The sequence below is a fragment of the Elephas maximus genome, chromosome 13 (genome assembly GCF_024166365.1).
Source record: "Elephas maximus indicus isolate mEleMax1 chromosome 13, mEleMax1 primary haplotype, whole genome shotgun sequence".
NCBI lineage: Eukaryota > Metazoa > Chordata > Mammalia > Proboscidea > Elephantidae > Elephas > Elephas maximus.
Window position 1 is genome coordinate 100,667,557 of NC_064831.1, and position 12,649 is coordinate 100,680,205.

The following is a 12,649-nucleotide window of genomic DNA, read 5'->3' on the forward strand; positions in this document are numbered from 1 at the left end:
CTTTCCTCTTTTTCTCTGACTTAGAAAGACCTACTCCCAAGAGATTCACCACAGGAAGAACACAAGGTGAGTGAATGATGGCAGTTTTACCTTGTCCCTGCTGATACTTGGACAAGTGAAAACGGAGCCCAAAAGGCAGTCGGGTTTTGTGGAGAAGCTGAGACGCGTGCCCTGCTTTTAGCTTGACCTGACCGATTGAATAAGTGGCGGTGATATGCACGGGTGGATAGTTAGGAAGCACAGGAACCTGGAAGAATTTCCACTTGAGGAATTTTTGATCATCCGGTGCCCAGCCTGGTATGTCTACGGAATTGAGAGAATGCACAGCGAGACAAATGTGCTTTTCTCATATATTTTCCGCTTGGGAATGGCTAGGAGCTCTACTGGAGAAACCGGACATACTTGCCATAGTCGAAAGCCTGTGTCAGTTGCGACTGGACGATTAGGATCTGCAGGGTATCTTTCCCACAAATCCTGGCACTGGGTGAACAATCGAGTAGTCTGATACCTCACTGTAGCTATCAAGAAAAGGTAGCAGCACAAATATCTGAGTCAAAACACTAAGGTCAGGTTCGATGGCATTTGGTAAACGCGATGCGCGCGTCATGACTAGTTTCAGGTACGTGCCACAGGAAGTCACGATCGGCTAACACTCTAGTCAGGAAATGCAGGCATAACTGCTGCCTTCCACATGCGGAAAGATCATTTTCTTGACAGTTCTTTGGAATCTCATAGAGATTCTGTAGAACTGCTTTTCTGTATGCCCCACAGGATCCTGTGGTGGTTGATATACAGGAGGAGATGTTCTCCCTCTATAGGGATTATTCGGGCCTGAGGTAGATTGGATTGTGTCTCTACATGGCTCAGTGGTGAAATCAAAGTGTTGAAGGACTGTGGAAATTTCTAGAAGTGTTGGCACAATTCTTGGAAAGGAACTCATTCCCAAATGTCCTTCCAGCTGATTTGAAGATCCCCAGTTACTGGGGACTCTTGGGTGCCGTATCCCGAGAGTCCAACACGTTGGACGGTGCCCCTGGACGCATATTTGGCTGCCTTCAACACATCAGTCAGGGTTAATCAATTGCAAAGGCTCCTTTTGCCTGCGTGCTCCTGAGAATTTGTACTACATCCAGGCACGAGTCTCACTTTGTGTGAAGGGTCAGCAGTCTCCCCAGTGGGTTGTAAAGGGGTGTCTTGATTTTGTGCATATGTTTGCGACTATCTGGGAGAAAGCATAGCCATAGGGAAGTGAGCTTCTCTCCTGTGATCTTTGTCTTACTGATTTGCCCTTTTCCAAGGGATAGTGAGGTCGATGTCTGTTGTCCTGCTTTCATGGGGGTCAAGCCAACTCCCCTGGAAACTGGAAGACGATGTGTGAATTCTCTCACCCAGTGTCATTCCTCGGTGGAAGGAAGACATTTGTGGTAAGCATCTTCAGGTCTCAGGGGATTTTTCCTGGGGAGAGATATGGCTCGGGTCAATGATGACATAACCTGTCTCGAAGAGAGATGATGACCTAAAAATCGTGCTCAGTGGGTTTATGCTGAGGCCCTGCGAGACACTCCTTTGCCCCGGCCTTATAGATCTTCTTTAGAGCAGACCCCCATTTTCATTCCTTTCACCTGCACCAAGTGACCCAAAACACCTGGGTGGCTGATTTTTGCCAGGCTGATTCCTTGGCTCTTTTCCTCTTTTTGTGTCATTTAGAAAGACCTGCTTCCATGAAACTCACCGTGGCGAGGTCACAAGGTGAGGGAATCACCGTGATTTTCCCTGGCCCCATCTGACACTTGGGCAAGTGAGGATGCAGCCCAAAAGGCAGTAGAGGTTGTTGACAAAGCTGAGGCATGTCCCCTGGTGTTTGCTTGACCTTGCCTGGTTGACTAAGTGGCAGTGATGTGCGTGGATGGATACTTAGGAATCTGAGGATCCTGAAAAATGTGCGCTTGAGTCGTCTCCGATAGCCGGGGTCCAAGTCCGATACGTCCTAGGGAATTGGGAGAAATGCACAACGAGAAGAATGTATTTTCCCAAGATATTTATGGGAGGTGAATGGCTCAGAGCTCTACGGGAGACTGGTCAACTTGCCATATTGAAAGCGTTTGTCAGTTTCAGCTGGCTTCTTAGGATCTGCAGGGCACTTTTCCCAGGAATCTTGAAATTGGATGAGAGATTCCGTAGTCTGATAGCTGGCTCCAGCTTTCAAGTGAAGGTAGCTGCACAGATACCCGCGTAGAAAATCTAAAGTCAGGGTCTATGCCATGTGTGAGGAGGACACGAGGGTCGTGAGCAGTTTCAGGTTCATGCCACAGGAAGTCATGTTTCCTTGGAGCTGTAGACAGTGAATGCAGGTGTAAATGCTGCCTTGCACGAGTGCAAAGATCACTGTTCCTACACAGTTCATTGGAATCCCGTAGAGTTTCCATAAGACTCCTGCTCTGTTTGTGCCAAGAGATCTTCTGATGGTTGATAAGCAGGAGGAGATATGTTCCCTGTGTTACCGTTCTTTGGGAAAGAGGTGGCCGGGTCTGTGTCTCTGCATGGCACAAGGGTGAAATCAAACTCCGGAAATTCGTAGGAGAAGTTTGGGGCAAATTCTTGGAGTAAGCACTCTTCTGAGTGTCCCACAGCTCGTTTGAAGATCCCCAGTTTGGGGAACCCTTGGGTGTAATTTCCTGAGAGTGCTCGTGCACGGGACAGTGCCTGTGGACACAGATTTGGCTTCCTTGTTACATGGGCCAGGCCTGATCAAAATGAAAAGCCTCTCCTTGCCTGGGACCTCCTGAGTTTCTTTTACTACGGTCTGAGACCTCTATGCCATGTCCTGATCTGGCACATGTCTGCCTTTCTGTCAAGGGTGAGCAGTCTCCCTAACGGGTTAGAAGTGCGTGTCTTGATGTTGTCCATATTTTTGAGCACATGTGGGAAAAACCTTAGCTGTTAGACCATGGATGTCTCTCGTGCGATGTCTGGCTTACTTCTTTGTCCTTCCTAAAAGGATTGCAAGGTCCAGGCCTGTTTTCCCGCTTTCATGAGGGTCAAGCTACTCCCCAGGAACCTGGAAGAGGATGTGCGAACATTCTCATCCTGCATGATTCCGGGCTGGATGGAAGATGTCTGTGGTAAGGAACTTGAGGACTCAGGTGATTTTTCCTGGGGATTGATATGTCTCGGGTCAATGATGACACCTCCACTTCTCTGGAAGAGAAATGATGACATTAAAATCACGCTCAATAGGATCACGCTGAGGCCCAGAGGGAAACTGCTTTTCCCCAATCTTAATGATCTCCTTTAGAATGGAGCCCGTTTTGATTCCTTTTACGTCCAGCACGTGATCGAAAACTCCTCACTGACCGATTTTTGTCAAGCTGATTCCTTGGCTCCTTTCCTCTTTTTCTCTGACTTAGAAAGACCTACTCCCAAGAGATTCACCACAGGAAGAACACAAGGTGAGTGAATGATGGCAGTTTTACCTTGTCCCTGCTGATACTTGGACAAGTGAAAACGGAGCCCAAAAGGCAGTCGGGTTTTGTGGAGAAGCTGAGACGCGTGCCCTGCTTTTAGCTTGACCTGACCGATTGAATAAGTGGCGGTGATATGCACGGGTGGATAGTTAGGAAGCACAGGAACCTGGAAGAATTTCCACTTGAGGAATTTTTGATCATCCGGTGCCCAGCCTGGTATGTCTACGGAATTGAGAGAATGCACAGCGAGACAAATGTGCTTTTCTCATATATTTTCCGCTTGGGAATGGCTAGGAGCTCTACTGGAGAAACCGGACATACTTGCCATAGTCGAAAGCCTGTGTCAGTTGCGACTGGACGATTAGGATCTGCAGGGTATCTTTCCCACAAATCCTGGCACTGGGTGAACAATCGAGTAGTCTGATACCTCACTGTAGCTATCAAGAAAAGGTAGCAGCACAAATATCTGAGTCAAAACACTAAGGTCAGGTTCGATGGCATTTGGTAAACGCGATGCGCGCGTCATGACTAGTTTCAGGTACGTGCCACAGGAAGTCACGATCGGCTAACACTCTAGTCAGGAAATGCAGGCATAACTGCTGCCTTCCACATGCGGAAAGATCATTTTCTTGACAGTTCTTTGGAATCTCATAGAGATTCTGTAGAACTGCTTTTCTGTATGCCCCACAGGATCCTGTGGTGGTTGATATACAGGAGGAGATGTTCTCCCTCTATAGGGATTATTCGGGCCTGAGGTAGATTGGATTGTGTCTCTACATGGCTCAGTGGTGAAATCAAAGTGTTGAAGGACTGTGGAAATTTCTAGAAGTGTTGGCACAATTCTTGGAAAGGAACTCATTCCCAAATGTCCTTCCAGCTGATTTGAAGATCCCCAGTTACTGGGGACTCTTGGGTGCCGTATCCCGAGAGTCCAACACGTTGGACGGTGCCCCTGGACGCATATTTGGCTGCCTTCAACACATCAGTCAGGGTTAATCAATTGCAAAGGCTCCTTTTGCCTGCGTGCTCCTGAGAATTTGTACTACATCCAGGCACGAGTCTCACTTTGTGTGAAGGGTCAGCAGTCTCCCCAGTGGGTTGTAAAGGGGTGTCTTGATTTTGTGCATATGTTTGCGACTATCTGGGAGAAAGCATAGCCATAGGGAAGTGAGCTTCTCTCCTGTGATCTTTGTCTTACTGATTTGCCCTTTTCCAAGGGATAGTGAGGTCGATGTCTGTTGTCCTGCTTTCATGGGGGTCAAGCCAACTCCCCTGGAAACTGGAAGACGATGTGTGAATTCTCTCACCCAGTGTCATTCCTCGGTGGAAGGAAGACATTTGTGGTAAGCATCTTCAGGTCTCAGGGGATTTTTCCTGGGGAGAGATATGGCTCGGGTCAATGATGACATAACCTGTCTCGAAGAGAGATGATGACCTAAAAATCGTGCTCAGTGGGTTTATGCTGAGGCCCTGCGAGACACTCCTTTGCCCCGGCCTTATAGATCTTCTTTAGAGCAGACCCCCATTTTCATTCCTTTCACCTGCACCAAGTGACCCAAAACACCTGGGTGGCTGATTTTTGCCAGGCTGATTCCTTGGCTCTTTTCCTCTTTTTGTGTCATTTAGAAAGACCTGCTTCCATGAAACTCACCGTGGCGAGGTCACAAGGTGAGGGAATCACCGTGATTTTCCCTGGCCCCATCTGACACTTGGGCAAGTGAGGATGCAGCCCAAAAGGCAGTAGAGGTTGTTGACAAAGCTGAGGCATGTCCCCTGGTGTTTGCTTGACCTTGCCTGGTTGACTAAGTGGCAGTGATGTGCGTGGATGGATACTTAGGAATCTGAGGATCCTGAAAAATGTGCGCTTGAGTCGTCTCCGATAGCCGGGGTCCAAGTCCGATACGTCCTAGGGAATTGGGAGAAATGCACAACGAGAAGAATGTATTTTCCCAAGATATTTATGGGAGGTGAATGGCTCAGAGCTCTACGGGAGACTGGTCAACTTGCCATATTGAAAGCGTTTGTCAGTTTCAGCTGGCTTCTTAGGATCTGCAGGGCACTTTTCCCAGGAATCTTGAAATTGGATGAGAGATTCCGTAGTCTGATAGCTGGCTCCAGCTTTCAAGTGAAGGTAGCTGCACAGATACCCGCGTAGAAAATCTAAAGTCAGGGTCTATGCCATGTGTGAGGAGGACACGAGGGTCGTGAGCAGTTTCAGGTTCATGCCACAGGAAGTCATGTTTCCTTGGAGCTGTAGACAGTGAATGCAGGTGTAAATGCTGCCTTGCACGAGTGCAAAGATCACTGTTCCTACACAGTTCATTGGAATCCCGTAGAGTTTCCATAAGACTCCTGCTCTGTTTGTGCCAAGAGATCTTCTGATGGTTGATAAGCAGGAGGAGATATGTTCCCTGTGTTACCGTTCTTTGGGAAAGAGGTGGCCGGGTCTGTGTCTCTGCATGGCACAAGGGTGAAATCAAACTCCGGAAATTCGTAGGAGAAGTTTGGGGCAAATTCTTGGAGTAAGCACTCTTCTGAGTGTCCCACAGCTCGTTTGAAGATCCCCAGTTTGGGGAACCCTTGGGTGTAATTTCCTGAGAGTGCTCGTGCACGGGACAGTGCCTGTGGACACAGATTTGGCTTCCTTGTTACATGGGCCAGGCCTGATCAAAATGAAAAGCCTCTCCTTGCCTGGGACCTCCTGAGTTTCTTTTACTACGGTCTGAGACCTCTATGCCATGTCCTGATCTGGCACATGTCTGCCTTTCTGTCAAGGGCGAGCAGTCTCCCTAACGGGTTAGAAGTGCGTGTCTTGATGTTGTCCATATTTTTGAGCACATGTGGGAAAAACCTTAGCTGTTAGACCATGGATGTCTCTCGTGCGATGTCTGGCTTACTTCTTTGTCCTTCCTAAAAGGATTGCAAGGTCCAGGCCTGTTTTCCCGCTTTCATGAGGGTCAAGCTACTCCCCAGGAACCTGGAAGAGGATGTGCGAACATTCTCATCCTGCATGATTCCGGGCTGGATGGAAGATGTCTGTGGTAAGGAACTTGAGGACTCAGGTGATTTTTCCTGGGGATTGATATGTCTCGGGTCAATGATGACACCTCCACTTCTCTGGAAGAGAAATGATGACATTAAAATCACGCTCAATAGGATCACGCTGAGGCCCAGAGGGAAACTGCTTTTCCCCAATCTTAATGATCTCCTTTAGAATGGAGCCCGTTTTGATTCCTTTTACGTCCAGCACGTGATCGAAAACTCCTCACTGACCGATTTTTGTCAAGCTGATTCCTTGGCTCCTTTCCTCTTTTTCTCTGACTTAGAAAGACCTACTCCCAAGAGATTCACCACAGGAAGAACACAAGGTGAGTGAATGATGGCAGTTTTACCTTGTCCCTGCTGATACTTGGACAAGTGAAAACGGAGCCCAAAAGGCAGTCGGGTTTTGTGGAGAAGCTGAGACGCGTGCCCTGCTTTTAGCTTGACCTGACCGATTGAATAAGCGGCGGTGATATGCACGGGTGGATAGTTAGGAAGCACAGGAACCTGGAAGAATTTCCACTTGAGGAATTTTTGATCATCCGGTGCCCAGCCTGGTATGTCTACGGAATTGAGAGAATGCACAGCGAGACAAATGTGCTTTTCTCATATATTTTCCGCTTGGGAATGGCTAGGAGCTCTACTGGAGAAACCGGACATACTTGCCATAGTCGAAAGCCTGTGTCAGTTGCGACTGGACGATTAGGATCTGCAGGGTATCTTTCCCACAAATCCTGGCACTGGGTGAACAATCGAGTAGTCTGATACCTCACTGTAGCTATCGAGAAAAGGTAGCAGCACAAATATCTGAGTCAAAACACTAAGGTCAGGTTCGATGGCATTTGGTAAACGCGATGCGCGCGTCATGACTAGTTTCAGGTACGTGCCACAGGAAGTCACGATCGGCTAACACTCTAGTCAGGAAATGCAGGCATAACTGCTGCCTTCCACATGCGGAAAGATCATTTTCTTGACAGTTCTTTGGAATCTCATAGAGATTCTGTAGAACTGCTTTTCTGTATGCCCCACAGGATCCTGTGGTGGTTGATATACAGGAGGAGATGTTCTCCCTCTATAGGGATTATTCGGGCCTGAGGTAGATTGGATTGTGTCTCTACATGGCTCAGTGGTGAAATCAAAGTGTTGAAGGACTGTGGAAATTTCTAGAAGTGTTGGCACAATTCTTGGAAAGGAACTCATTCCCAAATGTCCTTCCAGCTGATTTGAAGATCCCCAGTTACTGGGGACTCTTGGGTGCCGTATCCCGAGAGTCCAACACGTTGGACGGTGCCCCTGGACGCATATTTGGCTGCCTTCAACACATCAGTCAGGGTTAATCAATTGCAAAGGCTCCTTTTGCCTGCGTGCTCCTGAGAATTTGTACTACATCCAGGCACGAGTCTCACCTTGTGTGAAGGGTCAGCAGTCTCCCCAGTGGGTTGTAAATGGGTGTCTTGATTTTGTGCATATGTTTGCGACTATCTGGGAGAAAGCATAGCCATAGGGAAGTGAGCTTCTCTCCTGTGATCTTTGTCTTACTGATTTGCCCTTTTCCAAGGGATAGTGAGGTCGATGTCTGTTGTCCTGCTTTCATGGGGGTCAAGCCAACTCTCCTGGAAACTGGAAGACGATGTGTGAATTCTCTCACCCAGTGTCATTCCTCGGTGGAAGGAAGCCATTTGTGGTAAGCATCTTCAGGTCTCAGGGGATTTTTCCTGGGGAGAGATATGGCTCGGGTCAATGATGACATAACCTGTCTCGAAGAGAGATGATGACCTAAAAATCGTGCTCAGTGGGTTTATGCTGAGGCCCTGCGAGACACTCCTTTGCCCCGGCCTTATAGATCTTCTTTAGAGCAGACCCCCATTTTCATTCCTTTCACCTGCACCAAGTGACCCAAAACACCTGGGTGGCTGATTTTTGCCAGGCTGATTCCTTGGCTCTTTTCCTCTTTTTGTGTCATTTAGAAAGACCTGCTTCCATGAAACTCACCGTGGCGAGGTCACAAGGTGAGGGAATCACCGTGATTTTCCCTGGCCCCATCTGACACTTGGGCAAGTGAGGATGCAGCCCAAAAGGCAGTAGAGGTTGTTGACAAAGCTGAGGCATGTCCCCTGGTGTTTGCTTGACCTTGCCTGGTTGACTAAGTGGCAGTGATGTGCGTGGATGGATACTTAGGAATCTGAGGATCCTGAAAAATGTGCGCTTGAGTCGTCTCCGATAGCCGGGGTCCAAGTCCGATACGTCCTAGGGAATTGGGAGAAATGCACAACGAGAAGAATGTATTTTCCCAAGATATTTATGGGAGGTGAATGGCTCAGAGCTCTACGGGAGACTGGTCAACTTGCCATATTGAAAGCGTTTGTCAGTTTCAGCTGGCTTCTTAGGATCTGCAGGGCACTTTTCCCAGGAATCTTGAAATTGGATGAGAGATTCCGTAGTCTGATAGCTGGCTCCAGCTTTCAAGTGAAGGTAGCTGCACAGATACCCGCGTAGAAAATCTAAAGTCAGGGTCTATGCCATGTGTGAGGAGGACACGAGGGTCGTGAGCAGTTTCAGGTTCATGCCACAGGAAGTCATGTTTCCTTGGAGCTGTAGACAGTGAATGCAGGTGTAAATGCTGCCTTGCACGAGTGCAAAGATCACTGTTCCTACACAGTTCATTGGAATCCCGTAGAGTTTCCATAAGACTCCTGCTCTGTTTGTGCCAAGAGATCTTCTGATGGTTGATAAGCAGGAGGAGATATGTTCCCTGTGTTACCGTTCTTTGGGAAAGAGGTGGCCGGGTCTGTGTCTCTGCATGGCACAAGGGTGAAATCAAACTCCGGAAATTCGTAGGAGAAGTTTGGGGCAAATTCTTGGAGTAAGCACTCTTCTGAGTGTCCCACAGCTCGTTTGAAGATCCCCAGTTTGGGGAACCCTTGGGTGTAATTTCCTGAGAGTGCTCGTGCACGGGACAGTGCCTGTGGACACAGATTTGGCTTCCTTGTTACATGGGCCAGGCCTGATCAAAATGAAAAGCCTCTCCTTGCCTGGGACCTCCTGAGTTTCTTTTACTACGGTCTGAGACCTCTATGCCATGTCCTGATCTGGCACATGTCTGCCTTTCTGTCAAGGGTGAGCAGTCTCCCTAACGGGTTAGAAGTGCGTGTCTTGATGTTGTCCATATTTTTGAGCACATGTGGGAAAAACCTTAGCTGTTAGACCATGGATGTCTCTCGTGCGATGTCTGGCTTACTTCTTTGTCCTTCCTAAAAGGATTGCAAGGTCCAGGCCTGTTTTCCCGCTTTCATGAGGGTCAAGCTACTCCCCAGGAACCTGGAAGAGGATGTGCGAACATTCTCATCCTGCATGATTCCGGGCTGGATGGAAGATGTCTGTGGTAAGGAACTTGAGGACTCAGGTGATTTTTCCTGGGGATTGATATGTCTCGGGTCAATGATGACACCTCCACTTCTCTGGAAGAGAAATGATGACATTAAAATCACGCTCAATAGGATCACGCTGAGGCCCAGAGGGAAACTGCTTTTCCCCAATCTTAATGATCTCCTTTAGAATGGAGCCCGTTTTGATTCCTTTTACGTCCAGCACGTGATCGAAAACTCCTCACTGACCGATTTTTGTCAAGCTGATTCCTTGGCTCCTTTCCTCTTTTTCTCTGACTTAGAAAGACCTACTCCCAAGAGATTCACCACAGGAAGAACACAAGGTGAGTGAATGATGGCAGTTTTACCTTGTCCCTGCTGATACTTGGACAAGTGAAAACGGAGCCCAAAAGGCAGTCGGGTTTTGTGGAGAAGCTGAGACGCGTGCCCTGCTTTTAGCTTGACCTGACCGATTGAATAAGTGGCGGTGATATGCATGGGTGGATAGTTAGGAAGCACAGGAACCTGGAAGAATTTCCACTTGAGGAATTTTTGATCATCCGGTGCCCAGCCTGGTATGTCTACGGAATTGAGAGAATGCACAGCGAGACAAATGTGCTTTTCTCATATATTTTCCGCTTGGGAATGGCTAGGAGCTCTACTGGAGAAACCGGACATACTTGCCATAGTTGAAAGCCTGTGTCAGTTGCGACTGGACGATTAGGATCTGCAGGGTATCTTTCCCACAAATCCTGGCACTGGGTGAACAATCGAGTAGTCTGATACCTCACTGTAGCTATCGAGAAAAGGTAGCAGCACAAATATCTGAGTCAAAACACTAAGGTCAGGTTCGATGGCATTTGGTAAACGCGATGCGCGCGTCATGACTAGTTTCAGGTACGTGCCACAGGAAGTCACGATCGGCTAACACTCTAGTCAGGAAATGCAGGCATAACTGCTGCCTTCCACATGCGGAAAGATCATTTTCTTGACAGTTCTTTGGAATCTCATAGAGATTCTGTAGAACTGCTTTTCTGTATGCCCCACAGGATCCTGTGGTGGTTGATATACAGGAGGAGATGTTCTCCCTCTATAGGGATTATTCGGGCCTGAGGTAGATTGGATTGTGTCTCTACATGGCTCAGTGGTGAAATCAAAGTGTTGAAGGACTGTGGAAATTTCTAGAAGTGTTGGCACAATTCTTGGAAAGGAACTCATTCCCAAATGTCCTTCCAGCTGATTTGAAGATCCCCAGTTACTGGGGACTCTTGGGTGCCGTATCCCGAGAGTCCAACACGTTGGACGGTGCCCCTGGACGCATATTTGGCTGCCTTCAACACATCAGTCAGGGTTAATCAATTGCAAAGGCTCCTTTTGCCTGCGTGCTCCTGAGAATTTGTACTACATCCAGGCACGAGTCTCACTTTGTGTGAAGGGTCAGCAGTCTCCCCAGTGGGTTGTAAAGGGGTGTCTTGATTTTGTGCATATGTTTGCGACTATCTGGGAGAAAGCATAGCCATAGGGAAGTGAGCTTCTCTCCTGTGATCTTTGTCTTACTGATTTGCCCTTTTCCAAGGGATAGTGAGGTCGATGTCTGTTGTCCTGCTTTCATGGGGGTCAAGCCAACTCCCCTGGAAACTGGAAGACGATGTGTGAATTCTCTCACCCAGTGTCATTCCTCGGTGGAAGGAAGACATTTGTGGTAAGCATCTTCAGGTCTCAGGGGATTTTTCCTGGGGAGAGATATGGCTCGGGTCAATGATGACATAACCTGTCTCGAAGAGAGATGATGACCTAAAAATCGTGCTCAGTGGGTTTATGCTGAGGCCCTGCGAGACACTCCTTTGCCCCGGCCTTATAGATCTTCTTTAGAGCAGACCCCCATTTTCATTCCTTTCACCTGCACCAAGTGACCCAAAACACCTGGGTGGCTGATTTTTGCCAGGCTGATTCCTTGGCTCTTTTCCTCTTTTTGTGTCATTTAGAAAGACCTGCTTCCATGAAACTCACCGTGGCGAGGTCACAAGGTGAGGGAATCACCGTGATTTTCCCTGGCCCCATCTGACACTTGGGCAAGTGAGGATGCAGCCCAAAAGGCAGTAGAGGTTGTTGACAAAGCTGAGGCATGTCCCCTGGTGTTTGCTTGACCTTGCCTGGTTGACTAAGTGGCAGTGATGTGCGTGGATGGATACTTAGGAATCTGAGGATCCTGAAAAATGTGCGCTTGAGTCGTCTCCGATAGCCGGGGTCCAAGTCCGATACGTCCTAGGGAATTGGGAGAAATGCACAACGAGAAGAATGTATTTTCCCAAGATATTTATGGGAGGTGAATGGCTCAGAGCTCTACGGGAGACTGGTCAACTTGCCATATTGAAAGCGTTTGTCAGTTTCAGCTGGCTTCTTAGGATCTGCAGGGCACTTTTCCCAGGAATCTTGAAATTGGATGAGAGATTCCGTAGTCTGATAGCTGGCTCCAGCTTTCAAGTGAAGGTAGCTGCACAGATACCCGCGTAGAAAATCTAAAGTCAGGGTCTATGCCATGTGTGAGGAGGACACGAGGGTCGTGAGCAGTTTCAGGTTCATGCCACAGGAAGTCATGTTTCCTTGGAGCTGTAGACAGTGAATGCAGGTGTAAATGCTGCCTTGCACGAGTGCAAAGATCACTGTTCCTACACAGTTCATTGGAATCCCGTAGAGTTTCCATAAGACTCCTGCTCTGTTTGTGCCAAGAGATCTTCCGATGGTTGATAAGCAGGAGGAGATATGTTCCCTGTGTTA

The 12,649-nt window shown here is 48.2% G+C and overlaps 7 non-coding genes across 7 annotated transcripts; all 7 read left to right on the plus strand.

Moving 5' to 3' along the window:
- The first annotated feature begins 1,474 nt into the window (after positions 1 to 1,474).
- On the plus strand, positions 1,475 to 1,552 carry LOC126057721 (small nucleolar RNA SNORD115). Its single transcript, XR_007512795.1, has one exon. It is a non-coding gene; the product is annotated as a small nucleolar RNA SNORD115 (small nucleolar RNA).
- Positions 1,553 to 3,172: 1,620 nt separating this feature from the next.
- Positions 3,173 to 3,253, plus strand: LOC126057597 (small nucleolar RNA SNORD115). The gene has a single exon (XR_007512674.1). It is a non-coding gene; the product is annotated as a small nucleolar RNA SNORD115 (small nucleolar RNA).
- Positions 3,254 to 4,857: 1,604 nt separating this feature from the next.
- On the plus strand, positions 4,858 to 4,935 carry LOC126057722 (small nucleolar RNA SNORD115). The gene has a single exon (XR_007512796.1). It is a non-coding gene; the product is annotated as a small nucleolar RNA SNORD115 (small nucleolar RNA).
- A 1,620-nt stretch (positions 4,936 to 6,555) lies between these two features.
- Positions 6,556 to 6,636, plus strand: LOC126057598 (small nucleolar RNA SNORD115). Its single transcript, XR_007512675.1, has one exon. It is a non-coding gene; the product is annotated as a small nucleolar RNA SNORD115 (small nucleolar RNA).
- A 1,604-nt stretch (positions 6,637 to 8,240) lies between these two features.
- Positions 8,241 to 8,318, plus strand: LOC126057723 (small nucleolar RNA SNORD115). Its single transcript, XR_007512798.1, has one exon. It is a non-coding gene; the product is annotated as a small nucleolar RNA SNORD115 (small nucleolar RNA).
- A 1,620-nt stretch (positions 8,319 to 9,938) lies between these two features.
- LOC126057599 (small nucleolar RNA SNORD115) lies at positions 9,939 to 10,019 on the plus strand. The gene has a single exon (XR_007512676.1). It is a non-coding gene; the product is annotated as a small nucleolar RNA SNORD115 (small nucleolar RNA).
- Positions 10,020 to 11,623: 1,604 nt separating this feature from the next.
- LOC126057724 (small nucleolar RNA SNORD115) lies at positions 11,624 to 11,701 on the plus strand. Its single transcript, XR_007512799.1, has one exon. It is a non-coding gene; the product is annotated as a small nucleolar RNA SNORD115 (small nucleolar RNA).
- Positions 11,702 to 12,649: the final 948 nt, after the last annotated feature.